Source organism: Cyprinus carpio, chromosome B13, assembly GCF_018340385.1.
Source record: "Cyprinus carpio isolate SPL01 chromosome B13, ASM1834038v1, whole genome shotgun sequence".
Taxonomy (NCBI): Eukaryota; Metazoa; Chordata; class Actinopteri; order Cypriniformes; family Cyprinidae; genus Cyprinus; species Cyprinus carpio.
The window spans coordinates 26,476,522-26,492,687 of record NC_056609.1 but is presented as its reverse complement, the minus strand read 5'-3'; the positions used below and the strand labels follow the sequence as shown (position 1 = coordinate 26,492,687).

The following is a 16,166-nucleotide window of genomic DNA, read 5'->3' as shown; positions in this document are numbered from 1 at the left end:
TTTCATAGTGTTTTAATGCATTTTTTACATTTATTAAAAAATAACTAAAGGCAGCAACAATTTGAACAACATTTTGTAAACACTTTACAATAAGGCTTCATTAGTTAACATTAGGCTAATTAACTACTTTAGTTAACATGAACTAAAAATGAACAATACTTACACAGCATTTATTAATCTTAATTAATATTAATTTCAACATCTACTAATGCATTATTAAAATCAATAGTTGTGTTTGTTAACATTAACATTACATATGCACCCTGAACTAACCTAACAATAAACAACAGTATTTTTATTAAGGTATGTTAAAGATGAATAAATACTGTAATAATTATTCATTGTTTGTTCATGTTAACAGATGACAGCTTATTGTAAAATGTTACCAATATTATTTTTAAATAACTGATATTCAGCTGTTCTTTTCAATGGTCAACTTATTTTCAGGTCATTGTCATAAAAGACCTCATATGGAAAAAAGAAGCAGGATTTATCACACAAAGCAATCACATCCAATCATAAACGATCATATCCAATTATAGTGTGATGGAGGCATTGCCCCCTTTCACGCCCCCATTCATTCTCAATTAGACAACTTGTATTAGTTCCTAATCAGAGAACACCGCCGTAACTATGTGTATATGCTAATTAATGTAATTTATGGTTTATTAAATGCATTTTGAATCCTAAAATAGAAAAGAGAAAGTATAGGAGTCTGAAAAGCGGCATATTGAATATTACTAATTTTCCAGAATCCAGACAATAGCTGATGGAGAGCCCACAAGCATACAGACGTGTGTGTGTGTGTGTGTGTGTGTGTGTTTGAAAGCCTAACCTTTGAGTGAATCTCTTAAATGTCATGTGTAGAGTACTGGAGAGAACTCTCTTTAGCGCAGCTCTCCAGAGGGATGCTCATGTTTTTATAACCCTGCACCCAGGACCTTCTGAAACCAGCCCTGCTCCACAAGAATCCTCTGTGATTATCAAGCAAACATACAAGATTTTTTATTTATTTTTTTTGTAAGAAAAAAATACCATCTCTATGCCTGACAAAAGTTTACTAACTGTTTACCAGTTAGTTGAGCAAAAAAAGAAAGAAAAGAAAATACAAAACAGAATTATATAATTCATTTATTAAAAAAGAATAAAATAAAATGTTGCTCTCTCTATTTTTTTGTATTTTATATAGAAATAGTGTAGAATTTAGAGGTGAACATTGTTTACAGAGTTTATGCATATACAAAATTTATGCACATACATACACACACACACACACACACATACACATTTGTGCAGGTAATATTTTAATGTGAACATTTGTCTAATCAAAAAAAAGGGCAAGGGGCAGCGCCACTTTAAGTAAATAAATTAAATGTAGAATAATGAATGCATCCGTTAAACCATTCCTATTTGAGCCTATATTTTCAACTATTTACAAACTGCCTTGTGCATATTGCAATCAGAACTAAATTTGTGAGCATGCTTGTGTCATTACAAGTTATGAATTAGGTTGTAAAACAACGAGGATAAAATGTGCAAACGAACTACACTATCAGAGGACACAATTGATTCTGGTGAACTCCCAAGTGTGCCGTCTTATCGTGTTAGTGTCAATTTTCTATAAGGTATGATATGGATAAGCCTTTTATATATGAAAACATTCATCATTCCATCATTTCAGCTAAAATACTAAAGTGTCTGTGAAGCGGAATTGGTAAATGTAAACCTCCATGGGACTTTCTGCTACTGTAATCTCTTCAGATTGTTTCCACAAGCATGGTTTCGGAGGTGAAACACCATCCTAGATGATTTCTTACATGACTTCTGCCAACAGCTGAAGTGAGCACCCCAGTGCCAGATGACTCTCTCATATGCTGAAGCAGCACTTCACCGGATTTTCTTGCCTTGCCTTCCTTGAGGAAGTGACATTTAAGTACTGTTGAGTTCCTCCTCTACATCTTCAGCTTGCCAATGTTCCCCTCCTTTTTAGGGGCTTATCTGCTCATCCCTCAAATTATCCCTGAAATTCTTCATGTATGTTTGGAATACAAGAGTAAGTGTTGAACTTGGTTGACACATTTAAAAACCACAGCAACCTCTGAAATCAATTTCTTTCTTTCTTTCTCTTTCTTTCTTTCTTTCTTTCTTTCTTTCTTTCTTTCTTAGCAAGGATGCATTAAATTGATCAAAAGAGACAAACACATTTATAAATGCAACAAATAAATGCTGTTCATTTGAACTTAATAAATCAAAGAATCTGAAAAAAAAAAAAAAAAAAAAAAAAAAAAAAACATTTTCCACAAATATATTAAGCAGCAAAACTGTTTCCAATATTGATAACATCTCGGTTACGTATGTAACCCTCATTCCCTGAAGGAAGAAATAGGGATGTTATGTCGCTTGTCAATGGTGGTCTCACTCGGCAGCCCCATTCACCTCTGAGTTTTAGAAGAAAAGGTCAATTGCATTTCCAATTTGCATCCCAAGCCACTCCCCCGTACATACAGGTATATACTGTAAGATGGCAGCGTGCATCCACTCATTCAGGTTTGTGCTGAGGAGCCGAGCGCAATCCAGCATTCAGCCCAGTTCGAGGTTGTGGCATGAGCGATGTATCATCTCCGTTCCCTCCTTCAGGGAACGAGGGTTGCATGGGTAACTAAGATGTTCCCTTTCAGTGTTCCCTTTCACCTTTCATGGTGTCTGGGGGCGGAATTACAGAAACAAAGACACAATAAAAAACTCATAAAAAAAATTAGAAAAAAAGGAACAATCAAGGGAACACACACTGTAAAACAACAACTGTGGCAGAACTGAGAAATCAATGCCAGGTCTGGAGAGAAGGTGGCATGTCTCCACCGGACGCAGTGACAGGATTCTCCACCAAGTCTGCAACTGCGGGGCAGCGGAGGACCCGGAGTTCACCGGTGGGGAACAACTAGGAAAAAGAGCATGTATCCTAACTAGGAATGGCACCACAAGCTGAATACAGAGCCCACCTCCCGCAAATTACCTTATATTACACAACACACGGGAGGACATGGGCTCCACCCAAAGATCATAGAACCTTTCAAAGGTGTTAGGTGTCACCCAGCCCACAGCTCTACAGATGTCTGCAAGAGAGGCGCCGTGCGCCAACACCCGGGAGGTGGAAACACTCAGAATGGAATGAGCCCTCACTCCCAGTGGGCATGGCTCACTGGGACTGTTACGCAAAGGTGATGACATCCACCAACCAATGAGCCAGCCTCTGTTTGGAGACCGCCATCCCCTTCTGCTGGCCTCCAAATCGGACAAAGAGCTGCTTGGAGCATCTGAAGCTCCATGTGTGTTTCACGTAAATGCGCAGGGCGCAGATAGGATACAGCAACGCAAGGGCCTGGTCTGCCTCCTCCGAGGGCAGCGCTTGAAAGGGTGTGGTGAAAACCTTCGGCACATAACCAGGCTGGGGTCTCAAGATAACATGAGAATCAGCCGGACCAAACTCAAGGCACGATTCGTTGACCAAATATGCCTACAGGTCCCCCACCCTCTTGATGGAAGTGAGCGCGATCAGGAGTGAAGTCTTGAGAGACAGATGTTTTAGCTCAACTGAATCAAGTGGCTCAAAGGGGTCCCGCCGTAATCTCAAGAGATCCACAGAGAGTACAGCTTGGTGTTTGAAGAATCAGGCCGAGGCAAGATGTGCTTGATGGCCTCCATCTTCTTCTGGACTGCCTAGAACTGCTGGGCAAATTCCTCGACAGTGTTGCCTAAGAGGCCTGGGAGACGTGGGCGTTGAGAAAGTGAACTTTGTCAGTGTCATGCATCTGTGCCAGGTTCAGCCAGAGAAGGTGCTCCTGGACCACCATAGTGGACATTACCTGACCGTGGGACCACGCCCTGACCTTCGTTGCTCGGAGAGCAAAGTAAGTCGCTGTACGCCATTCCTGCATCAACCCTGAGTCAAGACTACCCTCTTGCAGCTTTTTCAGTGCCTTGGCCTGGTGAACCTGCAGGATGGCCATGGCGTGCAGGGCAGAAGCGGTCTGGCCCAACGCGCTGAAAGCCTTGGCAGACAAGGCTGACGACATCTTACAGGCTTTAGATGGGAAGTGTGAACAGTTTTTCCAGGTGGCGGCATTTTGCGGGCACAAGTCTGACGATGGCGCCCCACCATCGAGGGTAGTGAGGAGGGATGTGCTCAAACATGATCGGGCAGTGTACGGGGCTTTCCACATTTTGGTGAGCTCTTCATGAACCTCTGGGAAGAAAGGCACTGGGGCGGAGCGTGGCTGGGAGTTACGTCCAGAGCCCAGATACCAATCGTTGAGCCTCGAGTGCTCGGGAAAAAGGTGGAGAGTTCACCTCCAGCCCGATGCTCTTGGCCGCCCGGATGAGCATGGTCGCCAACTCAGCCTCAGACTGCAACTGAGCAGCCGCTGCAGCAGGGGGCCGTGGGGGATGGCCCGACAGAGCATTCCTGACCTTGATCCTCAGGTCACCCTTGTCCCTAACCAACGCATTCACAGAATCTTTACGATCGGATGAACTGGGCTGGGTAGAGCCTGATGGAAGCCTCATTATGAATGAGAGCCGTGACCTTAATGTAGCCATGGACATGTGCTTACAATGTGGGCTCGAGCCATCCACGAACACTGATTCAGCATGCTTACAGCCCAGACACGTGAGGCAGCGATTGTGTCCATCGTCAGAAGTTAGTAAACTACCGCACCCAGAAGCAAAGACATCTCGAAAGACACTCTCAGCAACCGTGCTTGCTGTAGGCAACGAGGCGATCTCTCCGCTGAAATGCAAGAGAAGGAAGATTGTCTGCAGCCAAGAGCTCCTGCAGCTTGTGGATGGTGAAGATTCCTTTTCTTCTTTCTTCTTTTAGAAAGCAAAACTCACGAAGCATTCGGCTCCGAAGCAAAAATCTGAGTAAGAGGATGCACGCTGCCGTCTTATATACCCGTATGTATGGGGGAGTGGCTTGGCATGCAAATTCCACTATCCAATTTTCATTGGCCTTTTCTTCTAAAGCTCAGAGGTGAATGGGGCTCCTGAGTGAGACCCCACGTCAGTTGACGTAACGATGAACGTGACTGAGTAAAAGGGAATGATAATATATGTCTCTTGAAAAGCATATTATAAAATATTTCCTATGGATCATGTGACACTTAAGGCAGGTGTAATGTTGCTGAAGATTCAGATTTTTTCATCACATGAATAAATTATATTTTAAAATAGAAAATTGATATTTTAAATTATAATAATATTACAAATTTACTGTATTTTTAATTAAATAAATGCCAGTGTTATTTTTGTATAATTGAGAAACTATTATAAATTTTGTTAATATTTTGAATTAAGTTTTATTTGTATATTTTCTACTTTCATGTTAAATTTATTTAAAGTTTTAGTAATTTTGTTTTATGTTTTTGTTATTTTTATTAGTTTTTGTTGTTTGTGCATAAACCTATGTAGTTCATACAATTTTTTTTTCCACTTTTAGTTTAGGTTATTTTAGAACATAAATCTAAACAAAACAAAACAAAACAAAAAAAAAAAAGTTAAATTTTGCCTCGGAAACTAGCTGAAAATAAATGCAAATTATCATTAGACTCTAAAAAAGCATTAATCTAAAAATCAATTATTATATAGGTTTTACATATTCTTGAGAATCAGGAATCACTTGATTTTGCCGGTCCATTTACTGTGAATTATAAAAAATTCACAGTAAATGGACCGGCAAAATCAAGTGATTCCTGATTCTCAAGAAAAATAAAAAATATAATTTGCATTTATTTTCAGCTAGTTTCCGAGTAATTGATAAAGCATATAAAAGGTCTTGAAGATCTAGGGTCAGGAATTGGGATACCTGATAAGGAGTTAAAAGCCTGATGTTGTGTTTAGTGTGCAGATATCACCGGATTGGATTTCTCTCAGTGGACTGAGCTGACGCTGACAGCGGTAGTCCTCAGGCAGAGCGTAAATGGAGATGTGCTCACAAGTCAGAGATCAATGACAGGGATGAGCGGACATTTCACAGTATAGTCTCTAAATGCCACAAAAGTACAGCCTCAAAAATTGCCTCGGAACTGAAGCAGCACCTCTGTGACCTGAACTCAAAAACTATATGTCGTGAGCTTTACAAAGCTAAAATTTATAGCAGGCTGTTTTTCTGAACCCATTCGAGGTCAGTGTGCAAAACCTGGACCCTCCAATAAATTAAAACACCTAGAGCATGTGCACACAATGCCACAAACACTTTACTCGCACAAACATAAACAAGACAAAAAAAATGAAAAACTAACAAAAGAACTAATGACACAAACATTATTCACTCACAATAGCCTCATTTGCAAGAAGATAATGGCGTCATACAGACTGAACATCTGAAGAATGGACTCATGAACAATATGACATCAAATATCTTTTTCTTGCATGAAGCCAAACACAACAGAACATGAACCATATACATTTTTCTGCATGTAATTCCTTCATTAATTTTAATCATTATAAAACTTGCAGCAAAGAAAAATGGTTTCTGATTAAATAAATTATGATCTTATGATGTTAAAAAGGCTAATGCAGAAACGGAGTGTAAAGCCCTACATTTCCATTAGTACAACTGCACGTTGCTTAATGGACTCCAAAAGTAGGTACTGCACAATTTTTAGATTCCAATATGATGGGGTCCAAAAGTTTGACACTGAAAATCTATAACTGAAAAACTAAATCTAAAATCATGCAGCTTTTCAGTTCAAAATATGTTAATTAATGGACTGGAGTGATGTGGATTATTATTATTATTACTTGGATTATTGTTTTTATCAACTGTTTTGATTCTGGAGAGGATCCATTGGTGAGTAAGTGATGCAATTTCTTCAAATCTGCTCTGATTTTAACCACATTTTAATGGCCTGAGAGTGAGTAAATTTTCAGCTAATTTTCATTTTTGTGCAAACTATTCCTTTAAAATCTGCATCTGTAGACTGCACGTGATCTACAGTACATGTCAATTAAAGAAACATCGGAAAATAATGTAAAATATAAGTTAAGATGGTCTTAGAAGTTAGATCTGAAAGTCTGACCTTGAAGAAATTTTCTTGATGCAGTATTTTCCCCTGGTCTCACTGCAGGTGCTGCAAACAAAAGAAAAATTGCTGAGTGGCAGCGACTTACAGTGGCTGTCAACACATATACTTCAAAACACCAAACAGTTACTGAGATGAGAACAAATGGGCCGATCTAAAAGTTGTTGACTGAGGAAGTATTGGCAATATGAAAAGCTTTTACAGGATGTCAATAATGGCTGTGCAACACTGCAAGAAGAAAAAGGGTTTACATGACATGTGCCACATAAAAAACATCATGCTAGAAAATAATATTCTGCATCGTATGAGCTTATGATTTTATTCCGATATATCACTGGAGTGCAGTTTTGAAATATGAAGAAAAAAAAAAAAGAAAATAAATAAAAATAAATATTCTAGAAATTATATATTATTTAATTTAAAATTAAAATTTTTTAAAACCAAAAATCAATCCCCTCAATTAAACCGATACTCAGAATTCATGCTCTGCATTTAACCCATCCGAAGTGCACACACACAGAGCAGTGAACACACACACACACTGTGAACACACACCCGGAGCAGTGGGCAGCCATTTTTATGCTGCGGCGCCCGGGGAGCAGTTGGGGGTTCGATGCCTTGCTCAAGGGCACCTAAGTCATGGTATTGAAGGTGGAGAGAGAACTGTACATGCACTCCCCCCACCCATATATATATATATATATATAGTTATAATTAAATATACTGTATAGTTTAGTAGCAATCACTTGAGCATGCTTAAGGAGACATGCTAATGTTAATACTAGTGTTTATTCTCCTTTTCATGAAACATATGCATGCATTATTTACTTCCTGTAAACATACACAAATAGCTACTAGTAAATTTGATCATGATTGAACATTACTGCATTTTTTTAGCTCAACTGAATTGCTCAGTGTTCATAGAAACTGCTAAATCTACTGCTATTGTGAGCCAGTTGAAGGATTATACCTTTCCATTGTTACTGCGACACCATAAAATTAATCTGACACTGTAAAATTAACATTAATTCTTCCTGTAATAGAAAGAAAAGGATTTTTCTCCTAAACACTAAACTAGGATTTATGGCCATTCAGGACTGTAGCAGGCCAAAAGTATGTGAAAAAAAATGAGTTGAAGTCTCAGTAATTTACCAAAATGGAGGCAACTAAACCAGCCTTTTGGAGTTGGCTTCTATTAATAATAGAATAAACACAAACAGCCACAGGGAGTTATGCATTTTCAGCTGTTTAGTTTAGGTGGGGCTACTCTAAAAGTTTGTGCAGAGTGCTAATTCACAGTGCTAGTAGGTTGCATTAAAACAAATAGGCTCATGTAATCACAGGTTTCACTCACAGATAGCCATTTGCTTTGCACTGCATTAGCTAATGGCTAATGCTGGCACAAATTTTGAAAGTTTGTTTTGTAGGTTTTTATTGTTTGTGGTCTCTGGGACTGCAAGGAAGTAAAGTAAATCTCTACAGAACGCGAGGGTTAAAAGTACTATTAGTGTCTACAAAGGGCTGCTATAAAGCAGTATTCAGACCTTCCATGTACAGTAAACTCAGACATGCAAATAAAGAGATTTGGCTAATATATTCGTGGTTTGTTCTTAAAAGAGTTCACATTCGCCTTACCTCTGTTTTCCCCTCAACAGTCCCTGCTCAGCTCAACCTTGGCTTCCTGTGAGCGTCTGTGTTTCAGTCCCTCATTTCGTTCTGCTTCCATCTGACCACATGACAGTTGGCTTTAATCAGCATAATCTCAATTTCAATTCCCTTCCCATTAACCTTCTGCTATCATTTGTTTTAACATTACAGACTCGCTTAATTGCTTTCAGGACTAAATTAGAGTTTATTTCTAAATCATAGCCAAGATAGCTTTTGTTAATTAGCGGTTTGGTATTTTCCTCACAGCTCACAGATTGGCCCAGAGGTTTTGAGTAAAGCCTGAAGTGGGTTATCTGAGAGACGGATTTACTCGGCTAAATTCAGAGATGTTGACAATTTCACAAGACTGGAACAGAGGTCTTTCAGAGAAATAGCTTATCCAAAAAATTTACATTTTGACATCACTTTCTCTCCCACATGCCATAGTATCCCTAAAAGTGAATGATGCCAACATTTTCATTTTTATGGAATACCCTTTTTTTGGGACTTGCAGAAAAAACGTAAATTTTAAAAGGACATTCTGCCTAGCCTCTTCTTTTGTTTTTTACAGAAGAAATAAAATAATACAGTTTAAAACAATGAATCTATATCTACTCTTTAAGTTAAAAGACCTTGGGAATCTTAAACAATGAATGTATTATAGTCTGTGCCACAAATAGCTATAACATCTCACAGCACTGGAGAGACTTTGTTTAGCAGATAAAATGTGCAGGCAGCCGAGAAGAAAGACTTTAATCCCACAAAATAAACAGTCTAATCGATTTTTTACTCCCCCTTGAAGTGGCTCCCATGAAGTATACTCATACCTGCTGTATAATCAATCAGCTTCACAATTTACACCTTGCTTTGCATTTCTGAGAGGATATTGGGTTTGAATGGATTTTAAACTGCTGTCCAACAGATGCTGGCCTGAGGTTGAAACACTCATTGATACAATGGCGTACAAAGGATACTAATATCATGTAAAGGCTGTCGCATGTCACTTCCTGTATACATGGCTTGTCTGGAACAGGCATATTACAACATTCTGGCTGTTTATGAAGAGCAACGATTAGACAAGGTTTGACAAATTGGCCAATTGGTGTTCTAGAGCACTGGTATAACATCATTAGTCCTTTTCACAGTTTGTATAATTTCTTTTGTCTTTGTTGTGGAAATTTTTCAGTCTGTCCACAAGTTACATTTATATGTCAGTGGGTGGCAAAAAATGATTTTATAAGTGAGTCATTCATTTAAATGATTTGTTCAAAGGAAAAAAAAAAAAACAAAAAAAAAACCGGATTCATTCTGTGAGTGAGTCAGTGAATCTTTTATTCAAACCAAGCCATCTAAAAATACAGATTCATTTTATAACCAATTAACTGACTGTCGTTATAAGTGAGACAGTGTGTCATTCACCTAACAGTTTTATTCAACAACACTGATTCATTTAAGAATAAAAAAGGGACAGTCTTTATGAAAGAGTCATTGAGTCATTCACAATGCATTGGTTAAAAAATGGTGGAACGCCACTACTGTGTGTTTCTCGGAGACAAGCAACAGTTGCTGCTATTGTACTGGAAACTATTTTCATTGGTGGAAAAAAAAATGTACCTATAACTGTTGTACTGTATAAAGACAATACTGCATTAGTAATCAAGCTTGAAGCAACAAAGGAAATAAATTAAGTTAAATTTCACATATGAGTATTTTTTTTTATCGTACATAATTTACAATGATTTTGTCAAATTATGAAAAGTGTTAAAATATGATAATACATATTTACAGTACTTGAAATGCGTGCCCTTCCATCAAAATGTCATATTCTGTGTATATACAGTATCCATTGTTAATAAACAAATTGAATAAATTAGTGTGTGTAATAAGTATATAAGTAAAGGAGTTTAGTTTCTAAAAGCCCACAGGCCCAAAAGTGTTCCTAGTTGAAGAAACACCCATTAACATAGAAACAGTAATTGCAAAAAAATCAACAAATTAAGAGACAGAAACAGACAAAGTCTGGATGAGAGGGAAAGAGAGAGCCGGACAGAGAGAACAAAAATATCATTATTAACAGCTGCATGTAGAGGTTTCCAAGTTCAGTCGGCAGAGCAACAAAATCCTGTGCACCGCCTCCACTCGCTAAATTACAACTGCTGGAACGTTTGCTAAAATAATGAATTTCTGCAATTTACTCAGGCCGGTCGAAACCTGAAAATTTTCTCCCTCATTTTGGTAAACACTGTCATTACAGTTTTCATTTTTAGATCAAATCGATAATGGGCTTAAACGTGAATTAAAACCACTCTTCTTCCCAGTGGAGTAGGACAAATAAAAAGGGTTCAATTACTGTATGATGTTTTTGTACTATTAAAATAATAATAATAATAATAATAATAAATTAATAAATTAATCAAAAATAATGAGGGGAATTATCACTTAGTATAAGGTCTGTCTCTTTTCATCTCAAACAAGTCACTTATTTTTATATATTTTATGAAAATGTTCAATTGTTCTGTACAAAACTGCAGCATGTCAGGTGCATGTTTAAATTAACAGACATACATGCCTTCAGGAATATGAATGTGAATCTTACTACAATATGCTCAATCATTTGACATTGCCCTTGTATGTTTGTATAATTAAAACAAGTAATGCCGAATGCATAAGGTGAATGTGAAAGATGCGTGTGCATCTGCTTTAATGCATGTGTGTGCGTGTGTGTGGATGCAGTGAGTGTGTGAAACTGAATCCACAGACAGAGGCTGATAAAAGGATGTATAGAGGACAGGCTGAGTGTGATTGAATGACAGTTTATGCTGCTATGATAAGCCTCATTTATAATGGCTGCCCAAATGGGGCCCCTGGGCCCTCCCGCCTTCAAAAAAGCCCCCATCATTACAGACTGACTGATGACAGGACGAGCCGAGCAGATATCATCCTCTTCATTTTAGATTTATGATACGGTGGAGTCACTCATTCTTCTGTCTCCTCTGATGAAGGGAAAGCACATAGATGATATTCATGGAAGGAGCTCAGAATTTCAATTTACAGAACAAAAGTATCAGGTACTGCTCTACCTGAAACTATACACACAGACATACACTGAAAGCTGCATAAAACGACAACAACAACAAAAAACAAGAATCATTTGTAATATTATTACAATTAAAAATATTATTTTTTCTATTTTAATATATTTTACAATTCAGCTTCCTGTGAAGGCAAAGCTAATTTTCGGCAGCCATTGAGGCAGTCTTCAGTGTTGAAAACAGTTGTGCTGCTTTATATTTTTGTGGAAACTATGATACATTGTCTGTTTTTTTTTTTTTGTTTTTTTTTTTGCAACATCTCTTAAAAAAAACAAAAACTCTAATATCAGTCAATAACCAATAATACAATTCTAAAATAGATAAATAACACTACATCTTAAAATAAAACATTTTTAATGGTACATACAAGTGCATTTAGGCCTCAAAACAAATACATTGTGAAACTGAATATTCAGATTTGTTTAAAGGGGTCCTATTATGCTTTTTTTTTTCTTCACTTTTTCAACTTTAGTTAGTCTGTAATCTTGCTGTTTGAGCATAAAAAGATCTGCAAAGTTACAAAGCTCAAAGTCCACTTAAAAAAGAAGATATTATATTTAACAGAAATCACTTTTCAAAAACTACAACGAAACGACTCGTTTGGACTACAACACATATTTTCCCTGATTATTGATATCACAGAGATCAACGAATGCAACAAGACTTTGTTGAGCTGCACTAGAGAAGGCAACGAGTGTTATCACTATGTTGGAGACATGCTAGCTTTCCCAAGGCAGACTAACTTATAGTGGTTAAAATCATCTGGGTTTAAATCGTACTCAATTGATTTGATTTTGACGCAGTATTTAGACTGAAGCTCACAGACAGCTATGGTAAAGGCATGACATTTTCCAACCAGGCGCCGAGTGCTCTCAATCACAACACACACTGGCCCAGCTAACCAATCACAGCACATTTCGTATTTCAGAAAGCGGGCCTTCAATTGATACAGGAACTATTCGAGCCGTTCATGCCAGACTGGGGAGAGAGTTTTGTTTTTTGTTTTTTTTTAAAAACCTAGTGTGAGAGCCTGTTCTAGTACACCTCCAAAACAAAATCAAGACTTTGTAAAAGCGCATAATAGGACCCCTTTAACACTACATTTAACAATGTTATTAAATTATTAATGTTTTTACAGATTCATTTAGATTTAATTGAGCATATGATCCGCCAGGATTCTTTGCAACATTATACATGTCTTTACTGTCACTTTTGATCAAATGAATCTGTCCTTTCTGAATATAAGTATTCACTTCTTTAAAAAGTAAATAAATAATAAATAAATATTTGTATTCAGCTGATCACACATAAACAAATTGGGATAAAAATCAGACATGCTATTCTAAACGCTTTCCCTCTCTCATATTGTTAAAGGTACAATTAATTTAATTTAATCAGTTTGAATCGTATTGTTTAGGTAAATGACTAAGTCCCTGCATTGTCTTGTTTGTAGCAAAATATTTTGCCTACTCTGTTGTTCATTACTTTGTTTTCAACTTACACAAATTAGCTGTCACCTTAATTAAAATATTCATTGTTTTTGTGCCAAATGATTGTTTTCTCTTGCAGTGGTTTTTTATGTTGATTTCAAACATCTAATTCAAATAAAATTCTTGTAAATTCTGTCTCAAACTAAAATGCCAATATTAGTCTACTATATATATATATATATATACATATATATATATATATATATATATATATATATATATATATATATATATATATATATATATATACATATATATATATACATATATATATATATATATATATATATATATATATATATATTATATATATTACATTATATATATACTGTATTACATATACATATATATTCATATACATATATATATATATTATATATATATATTTTTTTTAAACCCTGTTTGGTAAACAAGTGATCATAATAACCACATTAACATGGATTTTTGAGTTAACTAGATCGTTAGGGCTAATTTTATTCTAAAGGTATTTTTCATCAATGTCAGGCTGGGGCAAGTTGTCACATGCTTTAAAATGTGTTCAGTAAATTGTGCAGTGGACATCTTTAAAAGGTTTTGTAGGCAAGATTTTAACATGCATTTATATAAAATATAAAATATTAAAAACAAACCCAATAATATTCAGTGGTGTGAAAAGTTTGACAACTTGCCCCAGTATATAAATTGGCTATATAGGACTCACCTTAATGACCAATTAATTTGCAAATAAAGCTGCTGAGTTATTTTATCTAGCTACTTTACAATTTTATAGTGAGTATTTGTAAGCTCACCTCATCACAGAAAACATTAATGATTCATGGAGCAACTTGTTTTAATTCACTCACACTGCAAATAACATATTTAATCACGCAGAGAAGTGTGTTAATCGCAATGGACAGGCTTAACCGACCCTTTCTGCTATAATCTGACTGTGGGGTTTCGTTCTATTACATGTCTGTTCTGAGATCAAAGGTTTTGGATGTTTTGTTTGAAAGCACCAATTAACTGTCTCTTTTGTTTTCGGAAAATTCCACAATTCCTGTTAGCAAATGCACTCATACCACTCAATGCAAATATGTGCTATTGTCCTTAATATGCCTTCACTTAACAACAAAGGAACATGCAAAGTTGTAATTGAAAGTGTTTTACACCACATATTTGTTTAGATTAGCACTTTTATTTTTATTCACTTTATTTATTTAGCTTCTCATTCTTACTTCAAAAAGTGTCTTGATTATATGATTACATTTCTATCATCTATCTATCTATCTATCTATCTATCTATCTATCTATCTATCTATCTATCTATCTATCTATCTATCTATCTATCTATCTATCTATCTGTCTTGTCTGTCTGTCTGTCTGTCTGTCTGTCTGTCTGTGATTACAATCATCATAATCACCCGATGTACTTGGTACATCATTAGAAGAATGGCATCTACGCTAATATTAGTCTGTTTCTCTCTTATTCCGAGGTCATCGCAGCCACCAGATCCAGTCTGTATCCAAGTCAGAGGGTCACTGCAGTCACCCAGATCCAGTACATATCCAGACCAGATGGTGGATCAGCACCTAGAAAGGACCTCTACAGCCCTGAAAGACAGCGGAGACCAGGACAACTAGAGACAGATCCCCTGTAAAGATCTTGTCTCAGACGACCACCGGGACAAGACCACAGAAAACAGATGATTCTTCTGCACAATCTGACTTTGCTGCAGCCTGGAATTGAACTGCTGGTTTCTTCCGTTGTTCAGTCGCTTTAACGCAATCTTTTTTGTTTAAAGCGATATATAAATAAAGGTGACTTGACTTGATTCATGATCTTACCTTATAATTACAGATCACTGATTAATACACACTTATTTCAGTTTATTGCACAATACTATGCTATGACCTCAAACCACTCTAAAACATATTGCAAGATTTTAAAACAAACAAATCTTCAAACTATAATCACAAACCATACTCCATACTACAAACACAACCTTAGGCTTTGCTACCAACAAGGTTTTTAAAACTTTTTTATAAAACTTTTAAGGAAGATTGAATTTTTAAGGAACTGAATATGAATTTAGAATGCACAACAAATCTTGCTAAGCAAGTTAAAGTTAGATGCAGAGGACAACAATGAATGGATGTTTATCACTGGACTGGAATTTTATCGTAATGATATAATTTTAATGATTTTTTGTTTCTTAAAAACATAGCTTTTGGCTTCACAAAATGAAGAAGGACTGTAGTTGCGTGGGATAGTTCTGGATTATTGTGATGTTTTTATCAGTTGTTTGGACTCTCGTTCTGACGGCACCCATTCACTGCAGTGGATCCATTAAATTTCTCCAAATCTGTTCCCATGAAGGAACAAACTCATCTACATCTTGGATTGCCTGAGGCTGAGTACATTTTCAGCAACACAAGGCCACACATTCAGTTAACTGAACAATTCTAGCTAGCTTGCAGTGTGGCTCCATGCATGAAGCGACCTGTGGATTGTGTGATTATTTGTTGCTTGTCTTCCCTCATACAGTTGTGTTTGACACAGTAATTTCACAGCACTGATCAAAAGAGCCGAGAGCTGTTTGTAAGCCTTTAAAGAGACGCCTCTAACTTTGTTTCTCTCTTTTCTCATTTGCTCGAGCCTCACAAAGGTTGTTCATTAGAAGGCGAATGTTCGTCTCTGGTGTGTGTGATAATCCGTTTGTGTCCGGATTTCATGCCTGCTATCTGTATCTGCCACGAGTCCACCCGCGCTGATTGAGTTGGTGTGGTTAATCAGATCGGACCTACTTGTTTACATTGTGTGTTTAATTGAGATAAATGTGATGGATGTCCTCTCTGTGTGAGTGAGATCTGTGCCTCAA

At 36.7% G+C, this 16,166-nt stretch overlaps 1 long non-coding RNA gene across 1 annotated transcript in view; it reads right to left on the bottom strand.

The window, feature by feature from the left end:
- The window catches only part of LOC122139473, a 29,378-nt gene extending 20,272 nt beyond the window's left edge, over positions 1 to 9,106 (bottom strand). The window contains exons 1-2 of the long non-coding RNA XR_006156333.1: positions 8,715 to 9,106; positions 7,077 to 7,127 (exon numbers count right to left, since the gene is read on the bottom strand). This is a non-coding gene — a long non-coding RNA (uncharacterized LOC122139473). The remainder of the gene's footprint in view (positions 1 to 7,076; positions 7,128 to 8,714) is intronic.
- Positions 9,107 to 16,166: the final 7,060 nt, after the last annotated feature.